The following is a 6,654-nucleotide window of genomic DNA, read 5'->3' as shown; positions in this document are numbered from 1 at the left end:
TGGAAATTCTCGTGACGCGACCCGTCTTGTCGATCCCAACCGTGGTCGAGCATCTCCTGGATCATAAACCGTATCGTTGTCTTTATCTCCTCCTGTGTCTCGCATCTACATCCTCGTATTCATCCTCTCAGCCACAAATCATACTGTCACTTTTTTATTGCTTCTATCTTTTGATTCCACGTTGTCTACTCCCCTCAGGTCCTTCTTTGAAATAAGACAAAACTGTGTATGTCTGATCTCAGTCAAAAACGGGCCTACCGTCGACACAAACACACACACCTGGCTTTACGACACACTCTCACACCAATGCATCAAATACGGCAGCTTGGTCAGTGTCCCTACACTTCAAACTACACTCTACATTCCGGTCTGGCGTGTCAATATACGCTCGTCACGTGTGCAGTGTCTTTTCAAAATAAATATCCGTCTTCACAGGAAGTTAGAGTTTAGGCAACAAAACCACTTTGGACCATATCCGTGTTAGACACCGACACATTCTCACAACGTGTCAAATAACGCAGTGTGGTCAGTGGCTTCAAACTATGTAACTATATAATGTAACTTTTACGAGTACTTTTGCTATTAGGGGTCTCAGTTGCTGACAGAGTGCCCAACATGTGCCAATATTGTGAGATTCCAAGACTATTCTTCTGGATTCCACAATTTCAACAACCTAACACTACTATCCTAACACTATCCTAACACTGCCATTGTGTGAGCTTCTACTGTCTGGTTTGGCGGTAAGGCAGCCAATAATGCTTTGTGTGCTTCAATCAAAGTCAGCAATTATTTATCAGAAAAAGGTTAAGCATGTTAAACCTTGTAAATGATATATTGCTGATGGATATCACTTTACTATGTTGTTAAATAACAGAACAAGACAACCAGTGGACGCATGTTGGACACTATCATTCTTCAGTGACAACCATCAAATAGTGAGGAGAGCCTTCCATCACTTCCTGTCAAACTTCCAGTTTGACTTCTCTTGCTCCCAGTGTGAAACCTGACACTTTTTACCCAAAATTAAAACAGAGCACTGCTTTCACTTCCATGTTGTGCTACATTCCAGCTGATGGACACGTATTTGCATCAAAATGAAGCAAAATATAAATACAATTTTTACCCAAAATAAAGGGCTAACTAAAAATAAATATGCCATCACAGAATGCAACCAAATGAAAACAATTCATTTGATTTACCTTTCACACGACACCCGTGACCGTCTGCTCTCTGTTCTGTTGTCTGTCTCGCTACTCTTCTACTAACACCGGAGTTGACTGCAGACAGAACTTTTTTTGAGGCTGCCGCTGCAGGGTGCGCACATGACACCTCCCATCTCGTTCGCCCCCTGGTGGTCGGCTGAATGTTAGTTGAGGAAGCGCTTGATTTGATATGTAGCAGAGCACGCATTTTAAACGTCTATCGCTGACGATCATGCCGATTTAATTGTGGCAGCCAAAATCGTGATCGCGATTAAAATTCGATTAATTGTGCAGCCCTATTTAGCGTTCTTGAGTTATGTAAGATATTGAGCAAAAGTTGAGAAAAATAAGTCAACATTGAGTTTTTGTTTGACATGGCACACGACAGCAGTCTCATGGGTGACCCTCCTGTGGTTGTTTGACCCCATTGCCCTCCACCACCGCAACCTACGGACTTTGCCGCTCTTTACACTTAACATACACATTACCTGACTTCCTCCTTAGCTCCCGTCATAACTACTACGGCCACTAGAGGTTGGCGTCGTCTTCTTGTTTTCGTATCGCTGATCAACCATGTGAATAGATGCTAACGGCTGACAACCGATCGATAACACATGAAGCTGGTGGATTCATTCTAGTCTAACTTCACTTATCCATGCTGTTCAGGAAACTAATTTCAAGGAAGCATATTTCTCATTGTAAAATAAATAAATAAATAAATCTTGTTGCGGTGATGACTTAGTCTCTCCCTACCCGACATCCCATAGCAGCCTTTAATAAACCCATTACTGGTTCCTCTTGGAAACGCTTATGTGCATAGTGGTGGGATTTATGCAGGAAACATGGAAGGTGATGGGCTTCACACTGGATATGTTTGGTGACAGCGAGCTGTAATGGATTGAAAGGTGCAAATCCTTATGGATTTACTATAGGGAAGTAATAAAACATGTCGGCTGGCTTTTTTTTTTTTTTCATGGGGAGTGGGCGACCCAGCTGCAGACCCTGGAAGATGAACAGTCGTTCTCGGTTTAGCGGGAACGCAGAAAGATTTCACATAATCACAAATGTGTCGTTTCAATCCTCACCTTCTATCAAACGCATTAAAAAGAGGGGCTGCAAGTATACGCTTCTCACTTATTAATCTAAAAATGTATCTTTTCGCCGTTTGTTTATGATTTGAAAAATAATTGTTTAAATATTTGTATATGGTATTACTTCCATATTTTATTGACTGCATATAACATCCACTCTCGCTTCCTCTCATGTATTGCTTCCCTAATTGTCTGCATCTCTGTTTAATCTCCTTGTAATCCTTCATTTGTGCTTGATTGCATATTATCCTTTTCTTGGGTCTTTCTTGTTCTCTGGTTGAATTTAGTTTTTTCAAAAGGCCATTGGGGTTTCTGTCTCTCACCCACTCCTTGCTCATTTCTTCACTGTGGGAATCTGTCGCTACCAGTTGTATATGCAAATCAAGTCAATTTGTGACTTGATTTGTTTATCAAGTTTATTCCAACGTGGCTCCGGCATAATGCGACGACATAGTTGTGATCGGAATAAAATAAAGTCATCTGGGTTCATCACCTGTAAAACAGGTTAAAGTAAAATAAAGAAAATGTTCTTTGCACAATATCAATAAAATCTTAAGGCATTATGTTGCCCTGGACATGAATTATGTGCTATTCCATTATCTTTATCAATGCCTTTTCCATTTTTTAACAGCATCTCATACTGTCTTTGAAACCAAACTTTATCTCAAATACACTCTTCATAGTATCTTTCAGTGTGGCCCCCTCCCCTCCCTCTTTTATCTACATCGCAGAACAAACAAAAGTCGTGCCTCCGTGGTTCTGACAGCCGCACAGATCCCAAAGTCACCCAAGTTAACAAGTGGCATATTTCCGCATGCTAATTCAGCCGCTCTGGGAAGTGGGCACGCAACAGTGACCTCTCGCTGCGTCAAAGTATGCCGCCGGCATATTAATGCCGATGTAAACATAGTCGAGGGCTAAATTACAACAGCATCCTCTACATTTTAATGAAAACGGTACTGGTGGCGCCGGATGTTTGTTTGCAGTGGAGCGTCTCAAAGGTCAGCGTGGTCAATCCAAGCTATAAATGTGAGAGAGGCTTAAGGGCACATCTTGCATATCTGTCGGAAGGAATTCATGCAGAGCGGTCGCTGTATCAGAACGTGATCACCACTGCTCAAAGTCGGCAAATGTTTTGCTGCAAATAATAGTTTTCCTCACTTATCTAACATTTATTTAAAGTTACATTGAGGAACTTAAAACTGGGTATGAAGCAGTCTGCTGCACTAAAATGAGAACTTTTCTGAAGGGACTGTGTTGCTCAGAAACACTACCGCTTTTGTCCACAGGGATTGGCAAAAGCAACACTGAATTAAATTACTTGTAGTAGCTTTAATCAGGCAAATCCCATTAAGAGTGAGATCTCATTTTCATGGGAGACATGAGCACAGCTAGAAAACTAAACAAGGTACTGTAAATGTTGGTACATTACGTGTATTGTCAAGTATAATAATAAAATAAACACCATGAAAATAGTTAAAACTAACATTTAAATATTTCATATACTGTTTGGCAGTTTAAATAAAACATGCAGATTATTTATGCCAACAATATCTTGTGTATATCTGCAAAATAACCAGTGATTATAGCTGTCAAATGTATTGGTGGTAAAATATGAAATGAAGTCGAGTAAAAAGATGAGATGAGATTTGACACCGGTTACTGTGTTGTAAATGAGTGAGGTTGTCAGGTTTAGTCTTTTTTTGGTCTTGTTGGCTTAGTCATATAGAGGCATCACTATTTATTTAATTGAGACCGTTTCATGAGCAGTTAAAGTACCTCATTTTGAATGAATATGAATGTAGAAGAGGCAGAATTTAGAAAGTGACGCGTAATCTCCATTCCCTGTACAGTCAGAGCTGTGTATGAATGCTGTCCATTTTATGCTTCAAAGACATGATCCGCTTAACGTTTCCTCCCAGCTCCCTCCTCCTTCTCCTCCGACCAATAATGATCTGAACCAGAAGATAAAAAAGGGCCAGATGTGGGGCCGATCCCTATAAATCTTACATAATCCCTTTTGTTTCCCCTAAAGGGCAAAGAGAACGGAATCTGGAGTCAAAAGTGCACGCGGGGTGTTTTAATGACAGAGACGAGTCGGAAAGTTTGGAGCTAGCCAGTGGCGTCTCATTAATATATACACACACGAGCGGGCTGGGGCCGGTGTTAAAGGATGACTACCTGCTCCCGTATTCCACCTCAGTCAGTGCTGATGTACTGCAGCCGAAGCGAGTGGTGATGAGGAAGGAGTTTAAGGGAAGGCGAGTGGCGATTGATGTTATAATGATAGAGAGTCTCACCCAAGGCTGCAGCATTGCTGCTGCAGAGCTGTGGGCCTAACTGAGACCTGCTGAGGATTACTACATGTTTTCTTCGACTCGTCAGGAGGATGAAGATAGTTTTTGACTTTTAGGCTAAATGTATGAGAATAGGATTGCAGGGCTGTAGTGCTTAAGCTTGGTCTCATGCGCACAACTATCCTTGTTTTATTCAACCAAAGTATCTTCACACATCGGTTCGTAGGATATCTTACAAAAAGTTACTTCTTGTTTTTCGTAGGTTTTCCTATGAAAGCCAGCAACACTTGTTAATTCCTGCTCATTACATGCATACAGTCTCTTGGCTGAAAGATCGCGGTCAGTTGCACTAATACGTCTAATACCTACGCTGCAGGGTTTATATTTAGTTAAAGGTCAGGTGTGTCTTATTCAGATGCTAAAGGTTGCCATGGTGCATCGGTATCAGACGCCAAGGGGCACCAAGCATCGTATTTGACGGGTTGGGAGAGAGAGCTGGTTGGTTTTATCAAAAAGGGGTTGAAAGGAATATTAACTATTATATTATTATAATAGTTCTTTTTTTCTTTTTACAGTTGATGGCCACTGTCACGGGGCATGATGGAGGACACAAACGCAGACCAGGCAGTGTAGCGTGAAAGCGGTATTTATTGAACACAAATAGGAATATTTAACAACGCACAACAGGGAGTCCAAGCACAAGACAAGAGATGAGGGGGGAAATCCAGCAGGAGCGGGGCGGGGCAGGGCACGGCAGGCAGACGGGGAAACCGGGAACAGGACGAGCACAAACGGGTGGGTAGACATGAACAATGACCTGGCAGTGAGTGACTGAGAGACAGGGGTTTATAAAGTGGCTTGAACAGGTGAGGGGAGTTGTGCTGATGAGGAGGGAGTGCTTGATTAGAGGCAGGTGAAGGGAGTTAGGCTGATGCTGAGGGAGTGACTGACAGGTAAAGTGAGGAGGGTGAAGCTACACAAAGACACACAGATCACACAAAACAAAGCCTGATCGTGACAGCCACATGTAATTAAAAATTTAGGGGCGTGATGAAGTCATTGGGCATCATGCAAGAACATTTATTTTTTTGTCCTTAATCTCTCGGAAGTCGGATTCACCAAATTTGACAGTAATCGGTTAAATTAAAGAAATAAATATTTTCACCATAACATCCCATCAACAAAAGGAAATTCACAAAGAAATGATTAATTTTGCTGAATTTCTGAAGGTAATGGGGCATTGCACTCATCCTCACTTAACCAAATGTAGTGAAAACAATCAATATTTGCTCAACGTACTCATTTACTTAGACATCTGTTCTGACAGAGGTGATACCAGGAGCAAACTGACGCGTTAAATAAATGAGACGAGGTTGCTACAATTTGCCGTGCTTACTGGACTGGGAGGAAGATCAGAAATTTGACTTTGCTATATGGTCACCACAGTACCTCAGAATCTCCTGTGTGAATCTGTAGGAAATAATATGCTAATAACAGAAATCTTACTTCCAGCTTTGTTGTGTGAAATGGCTCATATTTGTGCTGCTTATTCACTGGACTTCATCTTGGCCTGGAGTTGATTTAGGTTGTCTTCACCACAGCCCAGAGACACTCTTTAGTCAGCAATTTCCACATACATTGCAAACGGTGTGCAAATGATCGCAAACGCACATTTTAAAGCAAACCTCCATAACACTGCCACTAAAGGAAAGACCGTCCCGCTCGGCAGAATGTCCAGATGATATGTGGGGCGAACTATTTTTGATTATATTCTGACTTCTGTGTGCCTCTCAGCAATATATGCTAATGTATCAGAGTCAAGAGAACACAGGGCATGAACTTTACTGCATGTTTTGGGTTTTTCCACTGACATCAGTATACTTGCCAGTATTTGTGTGCTTCACCACAACGAAGGCATTAAGTCAAAAAAGGGCCTTTGCCTGTTGGATGTTGTTGGATTAAACAGAGATGAGGACTAAAATTAACTTTTTTTTTTTCTCCAGTTGCAAAATGCGGCAAACACAGAATTTAAATTTCCCATACCCAGGCCTACAACAGCTTCCT

Source organism: Anarrhichthys ocellatus, unplaced genomic scaffold, assembly GCF_004355925.1.
Source record: "Anarrhichthys ocellatus isolate YVR2014 unplaced genomic scaffold, GSC_Weel_1.0 scaffold25, whole genome shotgun sequence".
In the NCBI taxonomy this organism is placed as follows: domain Eukaryota; kingdom Metazoa; phylum Chordata; class Actinopteri; order Perciformes; family Anarhichadidae; genus Anarrhichthys; species Anarrhichthys ocellatus.
This window is presented reverse-complemented; position numbering follows the sequence as displayed.